Genomic DNA, 13,310 nt, shown 5'->3' with positions numbered 1-13,310 from the left:
GACATTTTGCGGCCTAGCACGCTGTGATCTTTTGACCCTCTGGACAAGCTGTCCAGCAACTCTTTTGATGTTTGGAACCTGTCTTTGGAGTGCTCCGGGCCTGCCAGATAACAGCTGTCGTGATGTCGATGTCTGCTGTGGATGCTCCTCATCTGAGCTATTGGAAGCAGCACCCTCTTCCCCCAATGGATGCCAATCTGGGTCAACAACTGGGTCATCCATCACCTCCTCTTCTATGTCATGTGCACCTTTCTCTGTGTCACCGTGTATGGTGGTATAGTGTGCGGGAAGGGGCACCTGAGTCTCATCAGGGTCAAAATCTGGCTCTGTACACTGCGAGGACAATGTAGTGCTCTGAGTGAATGTACCAGCAGAATCATCCATCAGCGGCTGTGCATCAGTGCACTCCATGTCAGATTCATCTTGGCCTGGGTAATTCACCATTTGACTTGATAATCCAGGCATGGTATGTGAAAACAGCTCCATGGAGTAATCAGTAGTATGGCCTGCGTCATTCTTCAATCTTGGTTGGGGTGAAGGACACAAGGAAAGGTGTGGTTCATGAACATGAGCCTCCAATGACGACTCAGTGCTTTTACTTTTTACAACTGAAGAAGAGGAGGCGATAGAGCTGGAGGCTGAGTCAGCAATGTAAGACAAAACTTTTTCCTGATGCTCTGCCTTTAAAAGCGGTTTGCCAACTCCTAGAAAACTAAGCGTTCGAGGCCTTATGTAGACAGACGATGACGCAGGGTCAGCACCTCCTGCATTCGGTCCTATTTTGCTCTTGCCACTACCATCAGGTCCACCACCAACACCATCATTACCAGCTGCCAACCCCCGCCCAATTCCACGGCCTCTTCCACCAGCCTTCCTCATTTTTGGTAGAAATGTAGACAAAATCCAACAAACTATATAGTAATGTAAAACAAGGTACAAGGTGTCTATAGGACAGGGGAGATTTTGAATTTCTGCACACACTTGTGGACAGTGGACACTTTTGGATTGTGTGAGGCCCACTGATATCTGAGCGCTATGTGACACGCTCGATGGCACAGCTGCCTGTGACCAAAGTGACGAGAGGATAATGGAGATTTTGAATCTCTGCGCACACTTTTGGACACTGGACACTTGTGGATTGTGTGAGGCCCACTGATATCTGAGTGCTATGTGACACGCTCGATGGCACAGCTGCCTGTGACCAAAGTGACGAGAGGATAATGGAGATTTTGAATCTCTGCGCACACTTTTGGACACTGGACATTTGTGGATTGTGTGAGGCCCACTGATATCTGAGCGCTATGTGACACGCTCGATGGCACAGCTGCCTGTGACCAAAGTGACGAGAGGATAATGGAGATTTTGAATCTCTGCGCACACTTTTGGACACTGGACACTTGTGGATTGTGTGAGGCCCACTGATATCTGAGTGCTATGTGACACGCTCGATGGCACAGCTGCCTGTGACCAAAGTGACGAGAGGATAATGGAGATTTTGAATCTCTGCGCACACTTTTGGACACTGGACACTTGTGGATTGTGTGAGGCCCACTGATATCTGAGCGCTATGTGACACGCTCAATGGCACAGCTGTGACAAAAGTGACTAGAGGATAAGGGAGATTGGATTGCTTTTAAAAAAGCAGTTTGCGGAGCAGTGGGTAAACAGCAATGCCAGCGTGTCAGGAAGCCTTAAAAGGCAGCCCAACAACCAACACCACTGATACACCACTATATAGCCTCCCCTTGCACTGCACACACAGTGACTTGTGTGTTGTGCAGGCCAAATCGCTAGCAGCAGAAGCAGTTTTTTTGTCTTCTTCCCTGCCTAACGCTCTCCCTACAGAATCAGCAGCAACCTCTCCCTATACTAAGATCGGCAGAAGTAAGATGGCGGTCGGCGTGCACGCCCTTTTATACCCCCTGTGACGCCCACCAAAGCAAGCCAATCACTTGCATGCCCTTCTGAAAGATGGTGGTGACCCGTGCCTAGGTCATCACGTTGCCCACAGTGTCCGTGGATCCTGATTGGCTGAAAAAGAGCGCAAAACAAACTTTTGAAACGCGACTTTGGCGCGTAAGTCGCCGACGTCGTGGCCGACCTCATCCTAGGGTCGGGTTTTGTTTCATGAAACCCGACTTTGCCAAAAGTCGGCGACTTTTGAATTTTTTCGACCCGTTTCGCTCAACTCTAGTAATTATCATTAAGGCCATGTGCATAATATAACTGGATACCTTGTGTCATTCTTTTTCATGTGATGTAGTGATATCCTTTTCTTTATTATTATTATATATGTGCAATATCTAATTTTCATTATTGTAAATATCAGTGGTTGTTATTGTCCCCATGGGGTATGTTCATTGTAATTAAAGAAAAGCAGTTTATTTTTATTGATTTTTAATGATTAAAATAAGCAGAATTTTGTATTCACGTATGGTTCTCTTCTATTGGTGACAGTTTATCACTGTCCTTTTTGTTTTGTAATTAAAAATCTAGTATACTGTAGTTCTTCTGATTCGCTATGTAGCTGATGCACTTTATGGGATTTAAAGCTGTATATTCCATCTGGCATAGTATGTATGTCACTTTTAATGGATGGATATGTTATTTTTTGCAATTATTGTTAAGTACTATTATCAGGTACACTCCTATATATCTATCATATGCACTTGATCATTGACTGAAAACTGTCCACATCTCCACAGACCAAAACGTTGCCACGATGGGCTAATAAAAGTAGCTCTTTATCCACTGAGCATGATATGATGCCTCCATTTTTTGGATTTCTACAGTTGAGGTTTGATCTTTGCCTGGGGGGATTTTCTCCCAATTTTTCATTTTTCTTTTTGTCTTTGTGCTGCTCTAGTTCTCTTTTTTTGTGTGATTAAAGTAAGCAATAATGCTGGATTAAGTCTATATTTACCTATGATTTTAATGCAGATTACAGTATTGTGATGGAAGAACCAGATTTTTTGGGTATCTTTTTACTTTTGGCTGTCTCTTTATATGGTTCAGAAAAGTTCCATGCACATTATAAAACAAAAACTGTATTCTTGAGAATACATTTTCTTTTTTTTAAATTCGAGGATAATGGAATAAGTTTAAAACATCTCCAGTCCTAGGATCATTCAGTATTAAACATGTATTTTCTAGTCAATTAGAGTAGATTTTTAGCCAGCCTCTTAAGGTTATGCAAAAGTGGTTGACAGCTAACATTTTGCTTCACTGGCACAAAGCTAATTACAAAATAAAACAAAATCAAGTACAATTAAATTTCATTTGAATACCATTGCCTCACTCTAAGATTACAGTATTAAACCCCTTTTTCCAGTCCATGCTTTTCAATGCTGCAAATTTGTGGGGAATTTATTTACTAAAATTTTTGTAAAACATTTTGCTGAATATTAGTGATTACTGAATTACATCCTGTTCAAGGTAATTCAATTTCAAGGCTAAAGTTGAACAGTCTATATTGCCATAAAGATCTACCAGGAAGCCACAGCTCATGTATGAGCTGACCGCAAGACAAAATGTAAAGCCAATCTTCACAATACAGGTATATATGGATCATGATGAGGCATGCTGGAGGATAAAGCATGGTGGATGTGGAGCCACAATGTATGACTAGAGATTTATCCAACTATTTTATAGTCTTGGTTATCACATTAATAGGGAAGTCAAACAATTTTTAAACTAAAATCCCTCATTGCTAGCCAGCATGTTGTACCAGAGGTTTGCTTTGTCATGACTGATGCATTTTAATAGGATTATTATTATCTGGTAATACATGATGCAATATAATTTTTCCATGTTTGACATTTTTTGGAGATCACATATATGAGACTCATACTCTAAATGCCATATAGAAGTGCAGACGTGTGGGGCTGATTATCATGAATACATACAAGACAGTACAGAGCAGAGCCGCTTTCTGCTCTCTAAAGTGTTATCATTATCTTGTATAATCTTATATTGTATGACCGAATAAAAAATTCTAAATTTTTTAATACATAGATTGCACGCATGCAGATATAATACTCATAATACTGAAATAAATCTAATTAGTCACCTAATGAAATTTCCTAACTTTGTAGAGGTTTTTACTTGTTTCCCTTCATATATTACATAATGACCCCAAGGGTCATTTTTGGAGTATCACCATCTCTCTATAGTAATATATAGGGACGGATTGGGGCACTTTGTAAATTGGCGTTACGAGACGCTTACGCATGCGGTGGGAGGAGATAATTTTAGTTCTGGGGTCCAGGAACGTTTCTGCACGAAAGCTCTCATTCTGCGGCCTGAAATATCGCTCCTGATGGGGTCTACGCAGAAAAAACGTAAAAAAGTTTTTTCCTTAAAAGCGGCTACTGCGTATTTGGACGCCTGTTTTTTGGACAATTAGCCGGCTCTCACTTTGCAAAATGTAATATTTTGAAATTCCACAAGTAGCCACTGTTGAACAAAATATATTTTTTTAGATGCAAAAGTGTAAAAACACCAGGTGGCGCTATTGCTCCTTTTATACATTCAGCCAGCTAAAAAGATGATTTTCAGTCCAAATAGTCGGCTCTCATAAAAGTCAGAGACGGCTCTTGGTAAAAATATAGATTACTATAGCCAGCTCTAATCCTCAGTATGTAATTTGTTAAAAAACACAATACATTTAGGTCCGATTTTGATGAAAAAGGAGTGTCGGTCATGTGCAGAGCTCTGTAAGCGCTTCTGTGGTCAAAACCGCATGCGTTTTGGGCGGACAGTTTTGTTAATCTGCGTAATTGTTGCTAAATATCAGATTTGTGCGATATCTAAAAATGCTCACATGGTAAAAAAACGTATGTGTTGTTGGCGCGATATTGAAAATGTGCGTGTAGTACGCTCTAAAAACGCTTAGACTTGCGCTAAATCCTATGCACAATTGCTGGTTCAAAAACAGTGTACGTTTTTGTCAGGATTTGACCAAAAATGAGAGCCGGCTAATTGTGCCAAAAATGAGCACAATAGCGGCTCTCATCCTCAGTATGTCATATTCAACAGTGAGAGCCGGCTAATTGTACCAAAAATGAGCACAATAGCGGCTCTCATCCTCAGTATGTCATATTCAACAGTGAGAGCTGGCTAATTGCGCCAAAAATGAGCACAATAGCGGCTCTCATCCTCAGTATATCATATTCAACAGTGAGAGCCGGCTAATTGTGCCAAAAATGAGCACAATAGCCGGCTCTCATCCTCAGTATATCATATTCAACAGTGAGAGCCGGCTAATTGTGCCAAAAATGAGCACAATAGCGGCTCTCATCCTCAGTATGTTATATTCAATAGTGAGAGCTGGCTAATTGTGCCAAAAATGAGCACAATAGCAGCTCTCATCCTCAGTATGTTATATTCAATAGTGAGAGCCGGCTAATTGTACCAAAAATGAGCACAATAGCCGGCTCTCATCCTCAGTATATCATATTCAACAGTGAGAGCCGGCTAATTGTGCCAAAAATGAGCACAATACCGGCTCTCATCCTCAGTATGTTATATTCAATAGTGAGAGCTGGCTAATTGTACCAAAAATGAGCACAATAGCGGCTCTCATCCTCAGTATGTTATATTCAATAGTGAGAGCCGGCTAATTGTACCAAAAATGAGCACAATAGCCGGCTCTCATCCTCAGTATATCATATTCAACAGTGAGAGCCGGCTAATTGTACCAAAAATGAGCGCAATAGCCAGCTCTCATCCTCAGTATATCATATTCAACAGTGAGAGCTGGCTAATTGTACCAAAAATGAGCACACTAGCCGGCTCTCATCCTCAGTATATCATATTCACGAGTGAGAGCCGGCTAATTGTACCAAAAATGAGCACATTAGCCGGCTCTCATCCTCAGTATATCATATTCAACAGTGAGAGCCGGCTAATTGTACCAAAAATGAGCACAATAGCCGGCTCTCATCCTCAGTATATCATATTCAACAGTGAGAGCCGGCTAATTGTGCCAAAAATGAGCACAATAGCGGCTCTCATCCTCAGTATGTTATATTCAATAGTGAGAGCTGGCTAATTGTGCCAAAAATGAGCACAATAGCAGCTCTCATCCTCAGTATGTTATATTCAATAGTGAGAGCCGGCTAATTGTACCAAAAATGAGCACAATAGCCGGCTCTCATCCTCAGTATATCATATTCAACAGTGAGAGCCGGCTAATTGTGCCAAAAATGAGCACAATACCGGCTCTCATCCTCAGTATGTTATATTCAATAGTGAGAGCTGGCTAATTGTACCAAAAATGAGCACAATAGCGGCTCTCATCCTCAGTATGTTATATTCAATAGTGAGAGCCGGCTAATTGTACCAAAAATGAGCACAATAGCCGGCTCTCATCCTCAGTATATCATATTCAACAGTGAGAGCTGGCTAATTGTACCAAAAATGAGCGCAATAGCCAGCTCTCATCCTCAGTATATCATATTCAACAGTGAGAGCTGGCTAATTGTACCAAAAATGAGCACACTAGCCGGCTCTCATCCTCAGTATATCATATTCACGAGTGAGAGCCGGCTAATTGTACCAAAAATGAGCACATTAGCCGGCTCTCATCCTCAGTATATCATATTCAACAGTGAGAGCCGGCTAGTGGTGCCAAAAATGAGTGCAATAGCCGGCGCTCACCCTCAGTATGTCATTTTAAATGTGAGAGCAGGCTGTCTGGCTCTGTTGGGCATTTGCGCCCCCTCAAGCCTGCAACACCAGGACCATTTTTATCCATGGACAGCCATGCTCTGACCCCCTGAAATCAAATTAACTGGGCAGCAGGGGGACAAGTGATACTGCTGTGTGTAGGTGGCCTCCTGTATGATATTCCTGCCACATTTGGTTTGCCTGACCACTTCTGCAGAAGAGTTATGGGGTTTGAGATCCCCCAAAACTGCCCCAGTCTGAAAATTTATTTTCAAATCTGCTGTCCAATTCAGACATTGGCGCCCCTGGTGGGACTTCTGGTAACTCCAGAGGGGCCATTGGGGTGTTATTTGAAAGCTAATTACCAGACTGAGGTGAGGGAACAGTTCTTAGGGCTGAGTGGTGCTCTGTTGGCCATTTCTGCCCCCCCAAGCCTGCACCACCAGGATTCTTTTCATCAATGGACAGCCATACTCTGACCCCCTGAATTCAAATTCCCTGGGCAGCAGGGGGACAAGTGATGTCCCTGTGTGTAGGTGGCATCGTGCACAATATTCCTGCCAAGTTTAGTTTGCCTGGTACCTTCTGCTGGGTAGTTGTGGGGTTTCAGAAACCCAAAACCGGCCCAAGGTCTCAAAATGTCTTTTCAAATCTGCTGTCCAAATCAGACATTGGGGCCCCTGGTGGGACTTCTGGTAAAGCCAGAGGGGCCATTGGGGTGTCATTTGAAAGCTAAGTACCAGACTGAGGTGAGGGAACAGTTCTTGGGGCTGTTTGGTGCACTGTTGAGCATTTGTACCCCCTCAAGCCTGCACCACCAGGACCATTTTTATCCATGGACAGCCATGCTCTGACCCCCTGAATTCCAATTGCCTGGGCAGTAGGGGGACAAGTGATGTCTCTGTGTGTAGGTGGCCTCCTGGATGATGTTCCTGCCAAGTTTGGTTTGCCTGACCCCTTCTACAAAGGAGTTATGGGGTTTGATAACCCCCAAAACTGCCCCTAACTGAAAATGTCTTTTCAAATCTGCTGTCCAAATCAGACATTGGGGCCCCTGGTTGGACTTCTGGTAAAGTCAGAGGGGCCATTGGGGTTTCATTTGAAACCTAATTACCAGACTGAGGTGAGGGAACAGTTCTTGGGGCTGTGTGGTGCTCTGTTGGGCATTTCTGCCCCCTCAAACCTGCACCAGCAGCAACATTTTTATCCATGGACAGCCATGGTCTGACCCCCTGAATTCAAATTCCCTTGTGAGCAGGAGAACAAGTGATGTCTTTGAATGTAGATGGCCTCCTGGATGATGTTCCTGCCAAGATTGATTTGCCTGACCCCTTCTGCAGAGGAGATAAGGGGTTTCAGAACCCCCAAAACTGCCCCAGACTGAAAATGTCTTTTCAAATCTGCTGTCCATATCAGACTTTGGGGCCCCTGGTGGGACTTCTGGTAAAGCCAGAGGGGCGATTGGGGTGTCATTGAAAGCTAATTGCCAGACTGAGGAGAGGGAACAGTTCTTGAAGCTGTGTGGTGCTCTTTTGGCCTTTTGTGCCCCCTCAAGCCTACACCACCAGGATCCTTTTCATCAATGGACAGTCATACTCTGACCCCCTGAATTCAAATTCCCTGGGCAGCAAGGGGACAAGTGATGTCTCTATGTGTAGGTGGCATCCTGGACAATATTCCTGCCAAGCTTGGTTTGCCTGGTACCTTCTGCTGGGTAGTTGTGGGGTTTCAGAACCCCATAACCGGCCCAAGGCCTGAAAATGTCTTTTCAAATCTGCTGTCCAAATCAGACATTGGGGCCCTTGGTGGGACTTCTGGTTAAACCAGAGGGGCCATTGGGGTGTCATTTGAAAGCTAATTAGCAGACTGAGGTGAGGGAACAGTTCTTGCGGCTGTGTGGTGCACTGTTGGGCATTTGTACCCCCTCAAGCCTGCACCACCAGGACCATTTTTATCCATGGACAACCATGCTTTGACCCCCTGAATTCAAATTCCCTGGGGAGTACGGGGACAAGTGATGTTGTTATATGTAGGTTGCCTCCTGGATGATGTTCCTGCCAAGTTTGGTTTGCCTGACCTCTTCTGCAGAGGAGTTATGGGGTTTGAGAACCTCCAAAACTGCCCCAGACTGAAAATGTCTTTTCAAATCAGCTGTCCAAATCAGACATTGGGGCCCCTGTTGGGACTTCTGGTAAAGCCAGAGGGGCCATTGGGGTGTCATTTGAAAGCTAATTACCAGACTGAGGTGAAGGAACAGTTATTGGGGCTGTGTTGTGCCCCCTCAAGCCTGCACCACCAGGATCCTTTACATCAATGGACTGCCAGCTCTAACCCCCTGAGTTCAAATTTCCTGGGCAGCAGGGGGACAAGTGTTGTCTCTGTGTGTAGGTGGCATACTGGACAATATTCCTGCCAAGTTAGTTTGCCTGGTACTTTCAGCTGGGTAGTTCTGGGGTTTCAGAACCCCAAAACCGACCCAAAGCCTCAAAATGTCTTTTCAAATCTGCTGTCCAAATCAGACATTGGGGCCCCTGGTGGGACTTCTGGTTAAGCCAGAGGGGCCATTGGGGTGTCATTTGAAAGCTAATTACCAGACTGAGGTGAGGGAACAGTACTTAAGGCTGTGTGCTGCTTTATTGGGCTTTTGTGCCCCCTCTAGCCTGCACCACTAGGACCATTTTTATCCATGGACAGCCATGCTCTGACCCCCTGAATTCAAATTCCCTGGGGAGCAGGGGGACAAGCGATGTTGCTCTGTGTAGGTGGCATCCTGGATGATGTTCCAGTCAAGTTTGGTTTCCCTGACCACTTCTGCAGAGGAGTTATGGGGTTTGAGAGCCCCCAAAACTGCCCCTGACTGAAAATGTCTTTTCAAATCTGCTGCCCAAATCAGACATTAGGGCCCCTGGTTGGACTTCTGGTAAAGCCAGAGGGGCCTTTGAGGTGTCATTGGAAAGCTAATTACCAGACTAAGGTGAGGGAGCAGTTCTTGGGACTGTCTGATGATCTGTTGGGCATTTGTGCCCCTGCAAGCCTGAACCACCAGGACCATTTTTATCCATGGACAGCCATGCTCTGATCCCCTGAATTCAAATTCCCTGGGGAGCAGGGGAACAAGTGATGTTGTTGTGTGTAGGAGGCCTCCTGGTTGATGTTCCTGCCAAGTTTGGTTTGCCTGACCCCTTCTGCAGAGGAGTTAAGGGGTTTGAGAACCTCCAAAACTGCCCCTAACTGAAAATGTCTTTTCAAATCTGCTGTCCAAATCAGAAATTGGGGCCCCTGGTGGAACATCTGGTAAGTCCAGAGGGGCCATTGGGGTGTCATTTGAAAGCTAACTACCAGAATGAGGTGAGGGAACATATCTTGAGGGCTGTTTTGTGCTCTGCTGGGCATATGTGCCCCATCAAGCAAGCACCACCAGGATCCTTTTCATCAATAGACAGCCAGCTCTAACCCCCTGAAATCAAATTCCCTGGGCAGCAGGGGGACAACTGATGTCTCTGTGTGTAGGTGGCCTCCTGGATGATGTTCCTGCCAAGTTTGGTTTGCCTGACCCTTTCCTCAAAGGAGTTATGGAGTTTGATAACCCACAAAACTGCCCCTAACTGAAAATGTCTTTTCAAATCTGCTGTCCAAATCAGAAATTGGGGCCCCTGGTGGGACTTCTGGTAAGTCCAGAGGGGCCATTGGTGTGTCATTTGAAAGCTAATTACCAGACTGAGGTGAAGGAACAGTTATTAGGGCTGTGTGCTGCTCTGTTGGGCATTTGTGCCCCCTCAAGCCTGCACCACCAGGAACATTTTTATCCATGGACACAGATGCTCTGAACCTGAATTCAAATTCCCTGGAGAGCAGGGGGACAAGTGATGTTGCTGTATGTATATGGCTTCCTGGATGATGTTCCTGCCAAGTTTGATTTGCCTGACCCCTTCTGTAGAGGAGTTAAGGGGTTTAAGAACCCCCAAAACTGCCTCAGACTGAAAATGTCTTTTCAAATCTGCTGTCCAAATCAGACATAGGGGCCCCTGGTGGGACTTCTGGTAAAGCCAGAGGGGCGAATAGGGTGTCGTTTGAAAGCTAATTATCAGACTGAGGAGAGGGAACAGTTCTTGGGGTTGTGTGGTGCTCTGTTGGGCATTTGTGCCCCCTCAAGCTGGCATCACCAGGATCATTTTCATCAATGGACAGCCAGCTCTAACCCCCTGAGTTCAAATTCCCTGGGCAGCAGGGGGACAAGTGATGACTCTGTGTAGGTGGCATCCTGGACAATATTCCTGCCAAGTTAGTTTGCCTTGTACTTTCTGCTGGGTAGTTGTGGGGTTTCAGAACCCCAAAACCGACCCAAGGCCTCAAAATGTCTTTTCAAATCTGCTGTCCAAATCAGACATTGGGGCCCCTAGTGGGACTTCTGGTTATGCCAGGGGGGGCATTGGGGTGTCATTTGAAAGCTAATTACCAGACTGAGGTGAGGGAACAGTTCTTGGGGCTGTGTGGTGCTCTGTTGGGCATTTGTGCCCCCTCAAGCCTGCACCACCAGGATCCTTTTCATCAATGGACAGTCATGCTCTAACCCCCTGAATTCAAATTCCCTGGAAAGCAGGGGGACAAGTGATGTTGCTGTGTGTAGGTGGCCTCCTGGATGATGTTCCTGCCAAGTTTGGTTTGCCTGACCACCTCTGCAGTGGAGTTATGGGGTTTGAGAGCCCCCAAAACTGTCCCCGACTGAAAATGTCTTCTCAAATCTGTTGTCCAATATAGAATTTGGGGACCCTGTTATAGCAATCAATCTGCAACATTGAACAGTTAAAAAGAAAAAAAAAAGAGAGAGACAAAACCCTGCAGGGGATAGAGATAGATATCTTTCTCCTTCAGCTTCTTTTTCATTACTTTAGCTCTGCAGACATATGGTAAACGCCATTGTCTGTAAGTGTTGCAATGAGTCACTTCTAACTGGCTAGATGCAAAACTTGCAGACTCTGTAATCTCAGGATAAATTACCAGACATGTCTTAATACCTTAGCTAAGGGAACTAACTTTACATGTAACTTTTAGCTCTATATGTGTGTAATAGAAGCTAGGCCTGTCTCTCTATTATATTACATTATATATTCTAAGTGTTATTGGCATGTATGCAGGAAGCAGGCCCTCACTATTAAAAAAAACATTCAGAGGGTGATAGCTGGCAATTGGAATTGATTTTTTGTCTAGAGAGATGGTTTTCAGGTAAAAAAAAATATGACGAATGTTAGAATCACAGGTTACAGGCAAAAAATGTCTTATTAGGGGAAACTGAAGGATTTGAAAATTACAGATTAAAGGCCAAAAAAGGGAAACAGTGGAAAAATAAAGTCTTACCTCAGTCTGGTAATTAACTTTCAAATGACAACTCAATGGCCCCTCTGGCCTTACCAGAAGTCGCACCAGGGGCCCCAATGTCTGATTTTTACGGCAGATTTGAAAAGACATTTTCAGTCTGGGGCAGTTTTGGGGGTTCTCAAACCCCTTAACTCCTCTGCAGAAGGGATCCAGAAAAACCAAACTTGGCAGGAACATCATCAAGGAGGCCACCTACACACAGCAACATCACTTGTCACCCTGCTCCCTAGGGAATTTGAATTCAGGGGGTCAGAGCATGGCAGTCCATGGATAAAAAGGGTCCTGGTGGTGCAGGCTTGAGGGGGCAGAAATGCCCAACAGAGCCAGACAGCCTGCTCTCACATTAAAAATGACATACTGAGGAAGAGAGCAGGCTATTGTACTCATTTTTTGCACAAATAGCCGTCTCTCACTGTTGAATATGACATACTGAGGATGAGAGCCGGCTATTGCATTCATTTTTGGCACATTTAGCCAGCTCTCACTGTTGAATATGTTATACTGAGGATGAGAGCCGGCTATTGTATTCATTTTTGGCACAATTAGCCGGCTCTCACTGTTGAGTATGATATACTGAGGATGAGAGCCAGCTATTGTGCTCATTTTTGGCACGATTAGCTGGCTCTAACTGTTGAATATTACATACTGAGGATGAGAGTCTGCTATTGCGCTCATTTTTGGCACCATTAGCCGGGTCTCACTGTTGAATATGATTTACTGAGGATGAGAGCCGGCTATTGCACTCATTTTGGGCACAATTAGCCGGCTCTCATTGTTGAATATGACTAGTGTTGAGCATTCCGATACCGCAAGTATCGGGTATCGGCCGATACTTGCTGTATCGGAATTCCGATACCGACATCCGATATTTTTTCAATATCGGGCATCGGAATCGGAAGTTCAAAGTTGATTGACAGCCGAAATGACGTCATCATGATGCGCGGTGTGTGCGCATCACGATGCGCCGTCATTTCGTGCCTTCCGGGGGTCTATGCCGGGCTGCCGGGGGGCTGTGCCGGCCTGCCGGGGGGCTGTGTGGACTGCCCGGGGTCTGTACTGGCCTGCCGGGGGGCTGTGCCGGCCTGCCGGTGGTCTGTGCACCCTGTGGGGGTCTGTACCGGCCTGCCGGGGGGCTGTGCCGGCCTGCCGGGGGGCTGTGCTGATGTCCGGGGGTCTGTGCAGGCATCGTCCGATGGAACTACAAGTCCCATCGGGCGATGCCTGCTACCATGACAGTGATTGACACATTAGCCAATGATGGGACA

The sequence above is a fragment of the Dendrobates tinctorius genome, unplaced genomic scaffold (assembly GCF_039654945.1).
Source record: "Dendrobates tinctorius isolate UK_male_01 unplaced genomic scaffold, ASM3965494v1 ptg000056l, whole genome shotgun sequence".
NCBI classification, from domain to species: Eukaryota; Metazoa; Chordata; class Amphibia; order Anura; family Dendrobatidae; genus Dendrobates; species Dendrobates tinctorius.
This window is presented reverse-complemented; position numbering follows the sequence as displayed.